Here is an 18,170-nt window from a genome sequence, read left to right on the forward strand (position 1 = left end):
ACATCTCTGCCATGCTAACCCTGCCCTCAGAGGAGCTGGCCGTGACACAGCTGCGTTGGCGACCTCTTGCTCCTCCTCTGCCTTCGCCTTGGGCTTCCACTGGTTCCCCTGTGACATTTGGGAATGCTCTCAGTAGCGCGTCTACCAATGTGCGCTTGTACTCGCGCATCTTCCTATCACGCTCCAGTGTAGGAAGTAAGGTGGGCACATTGTCTTTATACCGGGGATCCAGCAGGGTGGCAACCCAGTAGTCCGCACAGGTTAAAATGTGGGCAACTCTGCTGTCGTTGCGCAGGCACTGCAGCATGTAGTCGCTCATGTGTGCCAGGCTGCCCAGAGGTAAGGACAAGCTGTCCTCTGTGGGAGGTGTATCGTCATTGTCCTGTGTTTCCCCACAGCCACACACCAGTGATGGGCCCGAGCTGCTTTGGGTGCCACCCCGCTGTGAACATGCTTCATCCTCATCCTCCTCCACCTCCTCCTCATCCTCGTCCTCCTCGTCCTCCAGTAGTGGGCCCTGTCTGGCCACATTTGTACCTGGCCTCTGGTGTTGCAAAAAACCTCCCTCTGAGTCACTTTGAAGAGACTGGCCTGAAAGTGCTAAAAATGACCCCTCTTCCTCCTCTTCCTCCTGGGCCACCTCCTCTTCCATCATCGCCCTAAGTGTTTTCTCAAGGAGACATAGAAGTGGTATTGTAACGCTGATAACGGCGTCATCGCCACTGGCCATGTTGGTGGAGTACTCGAAACAGCGCAACAGGGCACAAAGGTCTCGCATGGAGGCCTAGTCATTGGTGGTGAAGTGGGTCTGATCCGCAGTGCGACTGACCCGTGCGTGCTGCAGCTGAAACTCCACTATGGCCTTCTGCTGCTCGCACAGTCTGTCCAGCATATGCAAGGTGGAGTTCCACCTGGTGGGCACGTCGCATATGAGGCGGTGAGCGGGAAGGCCGAAGTTACGCTGTAGCGCATACAGGCGAGCAGCGGCAGGGTGTGAACGCCGGAAGCGCGAACAGACGGTTCGCACTTTATGCAGCAGCTCTGACATGTCGGGGTAGTTGCGAATGAACTTCTGCACCACCAAATTCAGCACATGCGCCAGGCAAGGGATGTGCATCAAACCGGCTAGTCCCAGAGCTGCAACGAGATTTCGCCCATTATCGCACACCACGAGGCCGGGCTTGAGGCTCACCGGCAGCAACCACTCGTCGGTCTGTTGTTCTATACCCCGCCACAACTCCTGTGCGGTCTGTCCCCCAAACATATGAGTTTCAGAATGGCCTGCTGACGTTTACCCCGTGCTGTGCTGAAGTTGGTGGTGAAGGTGTGTGGCTGACTGGATGAGCAGGTGGAAGAAGAGGAGGAGGAAGCTGAGTAGGAGGAGGAGGAGACAGGAGGCAAAGAATGTTGCCCTGCGATCCTTGGCAGCGGAAGGATGTGCGCCAAATAGCTCTCCGCCTGGGGCCCAGCCGCCACTACATTTACCCAGTGTGCAGTTAGGGAGATATAGCGTCCCTGGCCGTGCATACTGGTCCACGTATCTGTGGTTAGGTGGACCTTGCCACAGATGGCGTTGCGCAGTGCACACTTGATTTTATCGGACACTTGTTTGTGCAGGGAAGGCACGGCTCTCTTGGAGAAGTAGTGGCGGCTGGGAACAACATACTGTGGGACAGCAAGTGACATGAGCTGTTTGAAGCTGTGTGTGTCCACCAGCCTAAATGACAGCATTTCATAGGCCAGTAGTTTAGAAATGCTGGCATTCAGGGCCAGGGATCGAGGGTGGCTAGGTAAGAATTTACGCTTTCTCTCAAATATTTGTGAGATGGAGAGCTGAACGCTGCCGTGTGACATGGTTGAGATGCTTGGTGACGCAGGTGGTGGTGTTGGTGGTACATCCCATGTTTGCTGGGCGGCAGGTGCCAACGTTCCTCCAGAGGCGGAGGAAGAGGCCGAGGCGGCGGCAGCAGCAGCAGAAGAGGCCGAGGCGGCAGCAGCAGAAGAGGTAGCAGGGGGAGCCTGAGTGACTTCCTTGTTTTTAAGGCGTTTACTCCACTGCAGTTCATGCTTTGCATGCAGGTGCCTGGTCATGCAGGTTGTGCTAAGGTTCAGAACGTTAATGCCTCGCTTCAGGCTCTGATGGCACAGCGTGCAAACCACTCGGGTCTTGTCGTCAGCACATTGTTTGAAGAAGTGCCATGCCAGTCAGTTGCACGACCTTCATTCCATGTGGGGTCTAGGACCTCATTGTCCCCTGCATCGTCTTCCACCCAGTCTTGATCCCTGACCTCCTGTTCAGTCTGCACACTGCAGAAAGACGCAGCAGTTGGCACCTGTGTTTCGTCATCATCAGAGACGTGCTGAGGTGGTATTCCCATGTCCTCATCATCAGGAAAAATAAGTGGTTGTGCGTTAGTGCATTCTATCTCTTCCACCCCTGGGGAAGGGCTAGGTGGATGTCCTTGGGAAACCCTGGCAGCAGAGTCTTCAAACAGCATAAGAGACTGCTGCATAACTTGAGGCTCAGACAGTTTCCCTGATATGCATGGGGGTGATGTGACAGACCGATGGGCTTGGTTTTCATGCGCCATCTGTGCGCTTTCTGCAGAAGACTGGGTGGGAGATAATGTGAACGTGCTGGATCCACTGTCGGCCACCCAATTGACTAATGCCTGTACCTGCTCAGGCCTTACCATCCTTAGAACGGCATTGGGCCCCACCAAATATCGCTGTAAATTCTGCTGGCTACTGGGACCTGAGGTAGTTGGTTCACAAGGATGTGTGGCTGTGGCAGAACGGCCACGTCCTCTCCCAGCACCACCGAGGTCCACTAACACCACCACGACCATGTCCACGTCCGCGTCCCTTATTAGATGTTTTCCTCATTGTTCCCGTTCACCACAATTTTGAGAATGGCAAATTTGGGAATGCTTTTTCAACCCAGAACAAAAAGTCTGCTTTTACGGTCACTACAAATAACTTGACCAGCTAAAACTGTGCAGATTTGGTTGAATAGAGATGTGAGACCTGTTTTTTTTTGCGCTGTGTGACAGTTATAGGTTTAATCACAGAATGACACTTCTATCAGCACGCTAGCGTGTGTCTTAGGTTTTTCTGAATGACACTATCAATACCTTCAATGTAAGATTTTCTTTTTGGGATAGATATCAAGTAGGCCTCAAATACCAGAAACTAGTTATTTTCAGAATGGCAAATTTGGGAATGCTTTTTCAACCCAGAACAAAAAGTCTGCTTTGACGGTCACTACAAATAACTTGACCAGCTAAAACTGTGCAGATTTGGTTGAATAGAGATGTGAGACCTGTTTTTTTTTGCGCTGTGTGACAGTTATAGGTTTAATCACAGAATGACACTTCTATCAACACTCTAGCGTGTGTCTTAGGTTTTTCTGAATGACACTATCAATACCTTCAATGTAAGATTTTCTTTTTGGGATAGATTTCAAGTAGGCCTCAAATACCACAAACTAGTTATTTTCAGAATGGCAAATTTGGGAATGCTTTTTCAACCCAGAACAAAAAGTCTGCTTTTACGGTCACTACAAATAACTTGACCAGCTAAAACTGTGCAGATTTGGTTGAATAGAGATGTGAGACCTGTTTTTTTTTGCGCTGTGTGACAGTTATAGGTTTAATCACAGAATGACACTTCTATCAACACGCTAGCGTGTGTCTTAGGTTTTTCTGAATGACACTATCAATACCTTCAATGTAAGATTTTCTTTTTGGGATAGATTTCAAGTAGGCCTCAAATACCACAAACTAGTTATTTTCAGAATGGCAAATTTGGGAATGCTTTTTCAACCCAGAACAAAAAGTCTGCTTTTACGGTCACTACAAATAACTTGACCAGCTAAAACTGTGCAGATTTGGTTGAATAGAGATGTGAGACCTGTTTTTTTTTGCGCTGTGTGACAGTTATAGGTTTAATCACAGACTGACACTTCTATCAGCACGCTAGCGTGTGTCTTAGGTTTTTCTGAATGACACTATCAATACCTTCAATGTAAGATTTTCTTTTTGGGATAGATTTCAAGTAGGCCTCAAATACCACAAACTAGTTATTTTCAGAATGGCAAATTTGGGAATGCTTTTTCAACCCAGAACAAAAAGTCTGCTTTTACGGTCACTACAAATAACTTGACAAGCTAAAACTGTGCAGATTTGGTTGAATAGAGATGTGAGACCTGTTTTTTTTTGCGCTGTGTGACAGTTATAGATTTAATCACAGAATGACACTTCTATCAGCACGCTAGCGTGTGTCTTAGGTTTTTCTGAATGACACTATCAATACCTTCAATGTAAGATTTTCTTTTTGGGATAGATTTCAAGTAGGCCTCAAATACCACAAACTAGTTATTTTCAGAATGGCAAATTTGGGAATGCTTTTTCAACCCAGAACAAAAAGTCTGCTTTTACGGTCACTACAAATAACTTGACCAGCTAAAACTGTGCAGATTTGGTTGAATAGAAATGTCAGGTCTATTTTTTAGGCGCTGGGTGACAGGCTCAACTTGCCCCTGATGTAATATATGGCCAAAAAATAACCACACTGTTGATGGTTAAATGCACTTGGGTGACACAGGCTCAGCCTGCACCAGATGTAGTATATGGCCAAAAAATAATCAGACTGTTGATGGTTAAATGCACTTGGGTGACACAGGCTCAGCCTGCAGCTGATGTAGGATATAGCACAAAATAACCACACTATCGATGGTTAAATACACTTGGTGATAGCTCGTGCTGGCGCAACACAAGTCACAAAATGGCCGCCGATCACCCCAGAAAAAAAGTGATCTAAAAATGCTCTGGGCAGCCTCAAAAAAGTGAGCAAGTCAATAATACTTCAATGATCCACAGCTGCAGATCGATCACAGAATGAAGTCTTTTGGAGGAGTTAATCTGCCTAATCTCGCCCTAACGTCGCAGCTGCAACCTCTCCCTATACTGATCATAGCAGAGTGACGTGCGGCGCTACGTGACTCCAGCTTAAATAGAGGCTGGGTCACATGGTGCACTGGCCAATCACAGCCATGCCAATAGTTTGCATGGCTGTGATGGCCTCTTGGGCCAAGTAGTATGACGCTTGTTGATTGGCTGCTTTGCAGCCTTTCAAAAAGCGCCAATAAAGCGCCGAACACCGAACCCGGACTTTTACGAAAATGTTCGGGTTCGGGTCCGTGTCACGGACACCCCAAAATTCGGTACGAACCCGAACTATACAGTTCGGGTTCGCTCATCCCTACTTAGCACTGCTATATTCCATATTCGTTAATTCTAGCCTAATATGGAATATATCAGTGCTAAGTTGAAATCGAAATTCGATTATTATAACTTCAATTCGATTATTATAACTTTAATTAATCGCATTGCTATTTCAACTTGGACCTGGTTTACTATGGTTGGCTTAGTAGAATTAGCGAAGATAACGAAGTAATCTACATCTTCATTTTAGCTCCATATTCGTCAACTTCGCTAATTCTAGCAATCATATAGGAAAGTTGACTATAGAAACAGCTAAGTTTAATTCGTTATGCAATTATATTACTTTTTTTTATTTTTTTAAATTGAATAGTTAATTGCTTGATTATTATAATGATTCTATTTATAAAAAAAAAAAGAAAAGCAAAGTAATATAATCGCATAGCGAATTAAACACAGCTGTCTCTAGTCAACCTTCCTATTTGATTGCTAGAATTATCGAAGTTGACGAATAGGTAGCTAAAACGAAGATGTTGAATACTTCGTTATCTTCGTTTTGAGGAATATGACGAATATATTCGTCATATTCGCTAATTCTACCAAGCCAACCATATTAAACCAGGTCCAAGTAGAAATAGCAATGCGATTAATTCAAGTTATAATAATCGAATTGAAGTTATAATAATCGAATTGCGATTACTTAGCACTGCTATATTCCATATTAGGCTAGAATTAACGAATATGGAATATAGCAGTGCTAAGTTGAAATCGCAATTCGATTATTATAACTTGAATTAATTGAACTGCTATTTCAACTTGGACCTGGTTTACTATGGTTGGCTTGGTAGAATTAGCGAATATGATGAATATATTCGTCATATTCCTCAAAACGAAGATAACGAAGTATTCTACATCTTCGTTTTAGCTACCTATTCGTCAACTTTGCTAATTCTAGCAATCAAGTAGGAAGGTTGACTATAGAGACAGCTAAGTTTAATTCGCTATGCGATAATATTACTTTGCTTTTTTTTATTTTTTTTATAAATAGAATCATTATAATAATCAAGCATTTAACTATAAATTTTTTTTTTTTAAAAAGCAAAGTAATATAATCGCATAGCGAATTAAACTTAGCTGTCTCTATAGTCAACTTTCCTATTTGATTGCTAGAATTAGTGAAGTTGACGAATAGTTAGCTAAAATGAAGATGTAGAATACTTCGTTATCTTCGTTTTGAGGAATATGACGAATACATTCGTCATATTCGCTAATTCTAGATATCAAACCAATAGGAAAGTAGCCTTAAGTTAAAATCGCAATACGCGATTATTTAAATCGCATAATAATCGCAATAACTAGAATAATGACGAATATTCAATTTCGACGAATATGAAACGAATATTCTATCGAATATTCGCAAATTTCGTTGAATTCGAATATGGCACCTGCTGCTCATCAATATTAATAAATACTAATATAACTAATACTGAAGAAATAAATCCACTAGTCCCCTCAGCTAGTGACTATTACCCCAACCGCCATAGACCGAAGCTCAATGGCTAACCAGCACCGCAGCCTATTTCAAATAACCCAACATTGAAAATGTCAAAACCAATATCCGATAATGCTTGTTTTGAATGGTTGCATAGTCTAGCCATAAATCCTTCTAACTCTATATGTCTGTAAGACATTTCTTGAATACTAGCCATACATTTCTCCATTCTTTTGTTTATTAGTGATGAGCGGCAGGTGCCATATTCGATTTCGACGAAATTCGCGAATATTCGATAGAATATTCGTTTTATATTCGTCAAAATCGAATATTCGTCATTATTCTTGTTATCGCGATCAATATGCGATTTAAATAATCGCGTATTGCGATTTTAACTTAAAGGCTACTCTCCTATTGAAATAGCATTGCGATTAATTCAAGTTATAATAATCGAATTTCGATTTTAACTTAGCACTGCTATATTCCATATTTGTTAATTTTAGCTTAATATGGAATATAGCAGTGCTAAGTTAAAATCGAAATTCGATTATTATAACTTTAATTTTTTTTTTTTTTATTGTTATATTTTTTCTTTCCCACTTCCCTAAAGTTGTTCTTACCTGTCCTTTGGATTCCTGGCTGCTCCAGTCAGTGCCCGTTGCCGCTTCTGCCGACTTCCGTGCTCATGGAGCGTCCCCATCACCATGTGAACGTCTCCATATACTAGAATGTACTGTCGGATTTGAGAATTACGTGAAAAATCGCAATTCGATTATTTCAAGTTATAATAATTGAATTTCGATTTTAACTTAGCACTGCTATATTTAATTCTAGCCTAATATGGAATATAGCAGTGCTAAGTTAAAATCGAAATTCGATTATTATAGCTTGAATTAATCGAATTGCGATTTCAACTTGGACCTGGTTTACTATGGTTGGCTTGGTAGAATTAGCGAATATGACGAATGTATTCGTCATATTCCACAAAACGAATATAACGAATGTATTCGTCATATTCCACAAAACGAAGATAACAAAGTATTCTGCATCTTCGTTTTAGCTACCTATTCATCAACTTCGCTAATTCTAGCAATCATATAGGAAAGTTTACTATAGAGACAGCTAAGTTTAATTCGCTATGCGATTATATTACTTAGCTTTTTTTATAAATAGAATAATTATAATAATTATCAGGTATTTGTAAGATCCTCACCTGCTTTGCACTCCAGGGGAACCAAGAGGGGTCCTCGTGGAGTTGCGGGACAGGTTATGCGTGTCTCTGATGCACCAGCGCTGACCCCTTTGCGAACCAGTGCGGGGATGCGTTCGCGTGGACATCGGAGGGGAGGACCGTCGGAGTCCCGGGGACAGAGTGGCCAGGCGAGTGACAAGACGCCGCGGCCAGGGTTGTCTCCGGTGTCTCCTGCGACTTCCGTTTCCGCATCTGGGTCCACGCGCTCGCATACTCGCGCTGAGTCAATCATGCGTCCGTGCGTATGCACGAGGGCAGGTTCGCAAAGGGATACACGGTCGCGAGTACGCGCTTCTTATGCGCTTCGTCGACCAGTGGCGCATAATATACTGACTCACAAGAGCAAAGTGGATTAGGGAGCCAGCCATGGGTTAATCAACTTGTGATTGCCTTAGGCCATGTACTCAGGTGCAGGGCAATTTGTTCACCTATGATAGTGGACACTTGGCACCCTGGGATTGGTCAGCAGGCATTTAAAAGGAGGTCTCTCAGGGTGATCAGTGCCCACTGTTATTTTCCCTCAACCAGGTATAGGTCACAACTGCTAGTGACTGAAGACTGCCAGGAACTTTGTCCTTTGCAGCGGACCCAAGATCTGGAGTGACTCGACTGCCAAGTGCACAGCATCATTCAGCACTGGTTGGGACTATTCCTGGAATCTCCTTGCCTGGTTTTTGTTATTATTCCTTGTTACCAGCAAGTGTCCTGGACATTTATGTTTCTGGTGAATAAACACCTTTTTGCTTTCATCACTGGTCCGTTTGTTGGTGCCTTGCATTACAGTATTATAATTATTCTATTTTTTTTTTTTAAAAAGCAGTCATATAATCGCATAGCGAATTAAACTTAGCTGTCTCTATAGTAAACTTTCCTATATGATTGCTAGAATTAGCAAAGTTGATGAATAAGTAGCTAAAACGAAGATGCAGAATACTTTGTTATCTTCGTTTTGTGGAATATGACGAATACATTCGTTATATTCGTTTTGTGGAATATGACGAATACATTCGTCATATTCGCTAATTCTACCAAGCCAACCATAGTAAACCAGGTCCAAGTTGAAATCGCAATTCGATTAATTCAAGTTATAATAATCGAATTTCGATTTTAACTTAGCACTGCTATATTCCATATTAAGCTAGAATTAAATATAGCAGTGCTAAGTTAAAATCGAAATTCAATTATTATAACTTGAAATAATCGAATTGCGATTTTTCACGTAATTATCAAATCCGACAGTACATTCTAGTATATGGAGACGTTCACATGGTGATGGGGACGCTCCATGAGCACGGAAGTCGGCAGAAGCGGCAACGGGCACTGACTGGAGCAGCCAGGAATCCAAAGGACAGGTAAGAACAACTTTAGGGAAGTGGGAAAGAAAAAATATAACAATAAAAAAAAAAAAAAATTAAAGTTATAATAATCGAATTTCGATTTTAACTTAGCACTGCTATATTCCATATTAAGCTAGAATTAACAAATATGGAATATAGCAGTGCTAAGTTAAAATCGAAATTCGATTATTATAACTTGAATTAATCGCATTGCTATTTCAATAGGATAGTAGCCTTTATGTTAAAATCGCAATACGCGATTATTTAAATCGCATATTAATCGCGATAACAAGAATAATGCCGAATATTCGATTTTGACGAATATAAAACGAATATTCTATCGAATATTCGTGAATTTCGTCGAAATCGAATATGGCACCTGCCGCTCATCACTACTCATCATCATCAGTTGCATCTTCTCCTGCTCAGACTCCAACTCCTCCTTGTCCTCCACACCCAAATGTAATTATGTTCTATAGTATTGCTGCTTCTGGCCAACTGGCTGTAAAAATGTTCTCATTTTTAAAATGTTGTGCAGTTCCGCACACATGAGGCAGCATCACCAGATCCAGTGGGAAAATAAAACTGGGCATCAATCAGGACAAATCTTTCCTCATTCTACCAGTCTTTGTGACAGCCAGGCCGCATGCACAACCAATACAGTGTCATTGTTATCATCAGTTACTTTTTCTCTGGCTCAGACTCCTCCTTCTCCGCTCTATCAGTTATCTATAATAGAATTTATGGCCAGAAAATAACTGTACATACTAATCAATTTGGTTGTGATCAAGCTGAATTCTCATCTAGCCAAGTTGCTGGTGCAGTTAATGGTGTACCACTTAGTTGTGGTAGTTGTGGCGTACTTTTGAATCTTGACCAAAATTAGTGTTGAGCGCGAATATTTTTTGAATTACGAATATTTATTGTGAATATCACAACTTTGAGAATTCACAAATATTTAGAATATAGTGCTATGTAGAGGTGGGACGAATCCATTTTTTTCGAATGGATCCGAATCCGAAAAGGTTCTCGAATATATATCAAATCTTTTAAATCTCGAATCTTACGAATCCTGTACATAAGAATTGTGTGAACGGTGTAAGAAACATAGTCAGATCGCGTCAGTTTGTCTGAACCTCCGCCTCCACCCCCCAGTCACGGTCGCACCCTCTATGACCGCGATCATTACGCCCCTGCTCCTATCACTACAGAAATACAGGGTAATACAGCGCCCCATACCTCTTACATCCAGTGACGACTCCTTTGATGTACATGGTCTCTTTCCTCATCTTCTCCTTTCAAACCTTCAGACCAAACCACCATTTTTCAGCCATTTTTTGTCTCTGCAGTTTGACAAAATAAAAATCTTAGTTTACTACTTTTCCATCATCCTCCCATCTTCTGGACAAATCATCCTACCACCCCAAATACTGTGCCGCTGTGCTCCCCAATACTATACTGCAGAAACATATAATACCCCTGATAATACTAGTACCACACAGAGCCCCCCATATAGAATACTCCTTATTTGTGGCCTCAGTAGATGCCCCCATAGTGCCAATAATGTGCCAGTAAGTGTCCCCATAGATGCCCCCCTAATCATGTGCCAGTATCAAGTGCCTCTCTCCTCCCCTCCATGTGCCAGTATCAAGTGCCTCTCTCCCCCCCCCCCCCACATGTGCCAGTACCAAGTGTGGAGTGCCTCTCTTCTCCCCCCATGTGTCGGTATCATAGTGCCATCTCCCCCCCAATGTGCCAGTATCATAGTGCCATCTCCCCCCATAATGTGCCAGTATCATAGTGCCATCTCCCCCCAATGTGCCAGTATCATAGTGCCATCTCCCCGCATAATGTGCCAGTATCATAGTGCCATCTCCCCCCATAATGTGCCAGTATAATAGTGCCATCTCCCACCCAATGTGCCAGTATTATAGTGTCATCTCCCCCCATAATGTGCCAGTATCATAGTGCCATCTCCCCCCATAATGTGCCAGTATCATAGTGCCATCTCCCCCCCAATTTGCCAGTATCATAGTGCCATCTCCCCCCATAATGTGCCAGTATCATAGTGCCATCTCCCCCCCAATGTGCCAGTATCATAGTGCCATCTCCCCACATAATGTGCCAGTATCATAGTGCCATCACCCCCCATAATGTGCCAGTATCATAGTGCCATCTCCCCCCCAATGTGCCAGTATCATAGTGCCATCTCCCCCCATAATGTGCCAGTATCATAGTGCCATCTCCCCCCCAATGTGCCAGTATCATGGTTCCATCTCCCCCCAATGTGCCAGTATTATAGTGCCATCTCCCCCCATAATGAGCCAGTATCATAGTGCTATCTCCCCCCCCAATGTTCCAGTATCATAGTGTCATCTCCCCCCAATGTGCCAGTATCATAGTGCCATCTCCCCCCATTTGCCAGTATCATAGTGCCATCTCCTCCCCCCATGTGCCGGTATCATAGTGCCATCTCCCCCCATAATGTGCCAGTATCATAGTGCCATCTCCCCCCCAATGTGCCAGCATCATAGTGCCATATCCCCCCCCAATGTGCCAGTATCATAGTGCCATCTCCCCCCATTTGCCAGTATCATAGTGCCATCTCCTCCCCCCATGTGCCGGTATCATAGTGCCATCTCCCCCCATAATGTGCCAGTATCATAGTGCCATCTCCCCCATAATGTGCCAGTATCATAGTGCCATATCCCCCCCCAATGTGCCAGTATCATAGTGCCATCTCCCCCATAATGTGCCAGTATCATAGTGCCATCTCCCCCCCCAATGTGTCAGTATTATAGTGCCATCTCCCCCCATAATGTGCCAGTATCATAGTGCCATCTCCCCCCCAATGTGCCAGTATCATGGTTCTATCTCACCCAATGTGCCAGTATTATAGTGCCATCTCCCCCCATAATGTGCCAGTATCATAGTGCTATCTCCCCCCCAATGTTCCAGTATCATAGTGTCATCTCCCCCCAATGTGCATGTATCATAGTGCCATCTCCCCCCATTTGCCAGTATCATAGTGCCAGCTCCTCCCCATAATGTGCCAGTATTATAGTGCCATCTCCCCCCATAATGTGCCAGTATCATAGTGCCATCTCCCCCCCAATGTGCCAGTATCATAGTGCCATCTCCCCCCCAATGTGCCAGTATCATAGTGCCATCTCCCCCCCAATGTGCCAGTATCATAGTGCCTTCTCCTCCCCATAATGTGCCAGTATCATATTGCCATCTCCCCCCATAATGTGCCAGTATCATAGTGCTATCTCCCCCCCAATGTTCCAGTATCATAGTGTCATCTCCCACCAATGTGCATGTATCATAGTGCCATCTCCCCCCATTTGCCAGTATCATAGTGCCATCTCCCCCCCAATGTGCCAGTATTATAGTGCCATCTCGCCCCATAAAGTGCCAGTATCATAGAGCCATCTACCCCCCAATGTACCAGTATCATAGTGCCTTCTCCCCCCCAATGTGCAGGTATCATATTGCCTCCCTCCCCAATGTGCCAGTAGTATCATAGTGCCTCTCACCTCTCCCCCCAATGTGCCAGTAACAGATAAAAAAAAAAAAAAACACTTTTACTTACCTCTGCTGCGATGCAGGCCTCTTCTGGCCTGTGTCCCGTGCTGTACGGTTTAGGCAGCATGATGACGTCATCGCGCCACCTGCACTGGCCTCTGATAAGCTGCGGGCCTTGTGCCGGCAGCCTATCAGAGGAACAGGGAAAGGAGATGCCTCTCCCTCCCGTGCCGCAGCAGTGAAGCGCTCATCTCCTGCTGTGCCCTGCCGCCACCGCCACCAGACTGGGCCCCACCAAGATTCGTCGGATTCGTATCCGGTAAATTACGTCGGGATCCGAGTCCACGAATCCCACGAATCCAGCAAGATTTGAGGGATTTGTGTATTCGACGAATCCCCGTCCCATCTCTAGTAACATAGTACATATATAGTAGTACATAAGGCCGAAAAAAGACATTTGTCCATCTAGTCCGGCCTGTCATCCTGCAAGTTGATCCCGAGGAAGGCAAAAAAAACCTGTGAGGTAGAAGCCAATTTTCCTCACTTTAGGGGAATAAAAAATTCCTTCCCGACTCCAATCAGGCAATCAGAATATCTCACTGGATCAACGACCCCTCTCTAGTAGCTATATCCTGTAATATTATTACACTCCAGAAATACATCCAGGCCCCTCTTGAATTCCTTTATTGTACTCACCATCACCACCTCCTCAGGCAGAGAGTTCCATAGTCTCACTGCTCTTACCATAAAGAATCCTCTTCTACGTTTGTGTACAAACCTTCTTTCCTCCAAACGCAGAGGGTGTCCCCTCGTCACAGTCACAGTCCTGGGGATAAATAGATGATGGGATAGATCTCTATACTGACCCCTGATTTATTTATACATAGTAATTAGATCTCCCCTCAGTCGTCTTTTTTCTAACGTGAATAACCCTAATTTTGATAATCTTTCAGGGTACTGTAGTTGCCCCATTCCAGTTATTACTTTAGTTGCCCTCCTCTGGACCCTCTCCAGCTCTGCTATGTCTGCCTTGTTTACTGGAGCCCAGAACTGTACACATTACTCCATGTGTGGTGTGACTAATGATTTGTAAAGTAGTAGGAATATGTTCTCATCACGGGCATCTATGCCCCTTTTGATGTAACCCATTATCTTATTGGCCTTGGCAGCAGCTGCCTGACACTGTTTTTTGCAGCTTAGTTTGCTGTTTATTAAAATTCCTAGATCCTTTTCCATGTCAGTGTTACCGAGTGTTTTACCATTTAGTATGTAAGGGTGACTTGCATTATTCCTTCCCATGTGCATAACTTTACATTTGTCAGTGTTAAACCTCATCTGCCACTTATCTGCCCAAGCCTGCAATCTATCCAGATCCCTCTGTAGTAGTATACTGTCCTCTTCAGTGTTAATTACTTTACACAGTTTAGTGTCATCTGCGAAAATTGATATTTTACTATGCAAGCCTTCTACAAGATCATTAATGAATATATTGAAGAGAATAGGGCACAATACTGACCCCTGAGGTACTCCACTAGTGACTAGTGCTATGTATTCATTTTTTGAATATTCGTCTTTTTTAGAATATTACATTTTTAGAATATTCGTAATTTTTTTGCTTGAGAAGCAACTGAAGTAGGGACGAATCAACACTTCAGATGAGAAAAAAATGCCGAATATTCTAAAAAACAAATATATAGCACTATATTCTCTATTGCTATATATTCCTTTTTGACCTACACCTGTATTGATCGCGTAATATTCGCATATTACGCGATCATTACATTGCCGATTTTTCAAGTAAAATAATGTAGAATATACCAAATATTGGAATTTGTGAATATTTGCCGAATATTCTACTAAATATTTGCGAAATATTGCAAATTCCAATTTGACCCCTGCCGCTCATCACTAGTGTTGAGAGAACTTCCGTTTTAAGTTCGGCGTCTAAAGTTCGGCTTCCGGTTAGCGGAGAATTCCGATATGGATTCCGAATTCCGTTGTGGTCCGTGGTAGCGGAATCAATAATCGGCCATTATTGATTCCGCTACCACGGACCACAACGGAATTCGAAATCCATATCGGGATTCTCCGCTAACCGGAAGCCGAACTTTAGACGCCGAACTTAAAACAGAAATTCGCTCAACACTACTCATCACTAACCAAAATATAATTCTTCTCTAAAATATAATTCTTCTCTATGCCTCTATGCTATCAGCTGGACTTTTTGCCAAGTGTCTGTAGTGGTGCAGTTCCGCACCTTCCACAAAATTTTATTAAACTTTAAGCCATCAGTTGGACTTTTTGCCAGGTGTTCATAAAATTTTTCCTGTCATTGAGTCCATAAAAATTGTCTCATCATCACAAATAAAAATTACCTCAATAATACTAACACTATTTCACTGGCACTTGTGCTGTATTATTATTTATTGTGCCGTGGTATCGCAGCTGCACTACTCGCTGCTGCAAAGACCTTAATAATATACAAAAAAGAGAGAGATGCTGCGCACTACTACTCTCGATAACCTCACTGGTTCCTCCTTTGCAAGCAACCACGTATATGTATCAATCTAAAGTAATGATCTAAAGTGGAAATTACCTTATTGTAGATACTGTGTTTGTGGCTGGTATGTTTGTTTCTACAGGCTTGGATCCAGTGGATATCAGTCCGGTGTCTATATCATGGAGTGCGCCCTGGCCGGTGGCGCCGCTCCGTACTAATTTGAATAGCTCATGCTCACTTGGAGTGGCTAGTGACGTCACTGACAGAGCTATAGGTAATCGTATGTGCCAATCTCCAAATGCGTTTCGAACAGTCCGCTGTTCTTTGTCAGGGAATCAATCTGGCTCTCATTATACCTCTCAGTCTCCATGCTTTAACCCTTCACTCTCCTTCTTTAAAATTTACAGGGAAAGGGCTAATACTAGCTTTACCGTACTGTATATCTCCACACTTACTTTGTTAACCGGTACCATGGGTAACTGCCATAAATATATCCCTAACTGTCACGTACCATTCCTCTAATCAAAAGCAAATACAGTGGAGGAAATAATTATTTGACCCCTCACTGATTTTGTAAGTTTGTCCAATGACAAAGAAATGAAAAGTCTCAGAACAGTATCATTTCAATGGTAGGTTTATTGTAACAGTGGCAGATAGCACATCAAAAGGAAAATCGAAAAAATAACTTTAAATAAAAGATAGCAACTGATTTGCATTTCATTGAGTGAAATAAGTATTTGAACCCCTACCAACCATTAAGAGTTCTGGCTCCCACAGAGTGGTTAGACACTTCTACTCAATTAGTCACCCTCATTAAGGACACCTGTCTTAACTAGTCACCTGTATAAAAGACACCTGTCCACAGAATCAATCAATCAAGCAGACTCCAAACTCTCCAACATGGGAAAGACCAAAGAGCTGTCCAAGGATGTCAGAGACAAAATTGTAGACCTGCACAAGGCTGGAATGGGCTACAAAACCATTAGCAAGAAGCTGGGAGAGAAGGTGACAACTGTTGGTGCGATTGTTCGAAAATGGAAGGAGCACAAAATGACCATCAATCGACCTCGCTCTGGGGCTCCACGCAAGATCTCACCTCGTGGGGTGTCAATGGTTCTGAGAAAGGTGAAAAAGCATCCTAGAACTACACGGGAGGAGTTAGTTAATGACCTCAAATTAGCAGGGACCACAGTCACCAAGAAAACCATTGGAAACACATTACACCGCAATGGATTAAAATCCTGCAGGGCTCGCAAGGTCCCCCTGCTCAGGAAGGCACATGTGCAGGCCCGTCTGAAGTTTGCCAATGAACACCTGAATGATTCAGAGAGTGACTGGGAGAAGGTGCTGTGGTCTGATGAGACCAAAATAGAGCTCTTTGGCATTAACTCAACTCGCTGTGTTTGGAGGAAGAAAAATGCTGCCTATGACCCCCAAAACACCGTCCCCACCGTCAAGCATGGGGGTGGAAACATTTTGCTTTGGGGGTGTTTTTCTGCTAAGGGCACAGGACAACTTATTCGCATTAACGGGAAAATGGACGGAGCCATGTATCGTGAAATCCTGAGCGACAACCTCCTTCCCTCTGCCAGGAAACTGAAAATGGGTCGTGGATGGGTGTTCCAGCACGACAATGACCCAAAACATACAGCAAAGGCAACAAAGGAGTGGCTCAAGAAGAAGCACATTAAGGTCATGGAGTGGCCTAGTCAGTCTCCGGACCTTAATCCAATCGAAAACCTATGGAGGGAGCTCAAGCTCAGAGTTGCACAGAGACAGCCTCGAAACCTTAGGGATTTCGAGATGATCTGCAAAGAGGAGTGGACCAACATTCCTCCTAAAATGTGCGCAAACTTGGTCATCAATTACAAGAAACGTTTGACCTCTGTGCTTGCAAACAAGGGTTTTTCCACCAAGTATTAAGTCTTTTTTTGTTAGAGGGTTCAAATACTTATTTCACTCAATGAAATGCAAATCAGTTGCTATCTTTTATTTAAAGTTATTTTTTCGATTTTCCTTTTGATGTGCTATCTGCCACTGTTACAATAAACCTACCATTGAAATGATACTGTTCTGAGACTTTTCATTTCTTTGTCATTGGACAAACTTACAAAATCAGTGAGGGGTCAAATAATTATTTCCTCCACTGTAACTCTATTTCAGTGTTTAGGCCTGTAGGTACTAATGTTGATCACGAATATTCGAATTGAGAATTTTTATCCCGAATATTCGAGAATTCGCTAATATTTCGAATATAGTGATATATATTCGTAATTTAGAATATTCAAGATTTTTTATCAGTACACATGATCCCTCCTTGCTTCTAGCTAGTGGGCCAATGAGAAGGCTGCAGTATCTTTGACTTTAGGAGTAGTGTTAATTGCGAATTTTCGTAATGCAAATTTTTGTAATACAAATTTTTGTCGAGAATTTTTCAATTGCTGATTTCTGCAATAACGAAAATAATGACTGGAGAAAACAAATTCTCGAATTCGGGAATATATGGCGAATATTCGCCCAAATATTCACAAAATATCACAAATTTGAATATTGACCCTGCCGCTCATCACTTGTAGGTACTAATGTATTTATATTAAAAATCCATATTGTTTCTATTCTTGATATACTTTTAATATAATTTCCTCCCCGTTTATCTAATTTAATTCTCCAAGCCACAAAATGTAGATTCTCCAAATTTACCCTCATGCTTATCTCTATAATGTCTAGACAATGGGTGCCCTTCAAATTTCCTCCAGATATTGTATAAATGTTCCTCTATTCTTTTCTTCAATTGTCTTTTGTACGTCCAATATATATTTTATCACATGGACATGTGATT

Source organism: Bufo bufo, chromosome 1 (genome assembly GCF_905171765.1).
Source record: "Bufo bufo chromosome 1, aBufBuf1.1, whole genome shotgun sequence".
In the NCBI taxonomy this organism is placed as follows: Eukaryota; Metazoa; Chordata; class Amphibia; order Anura; family Bufonidae; genus Bufo; species Bufo bufo.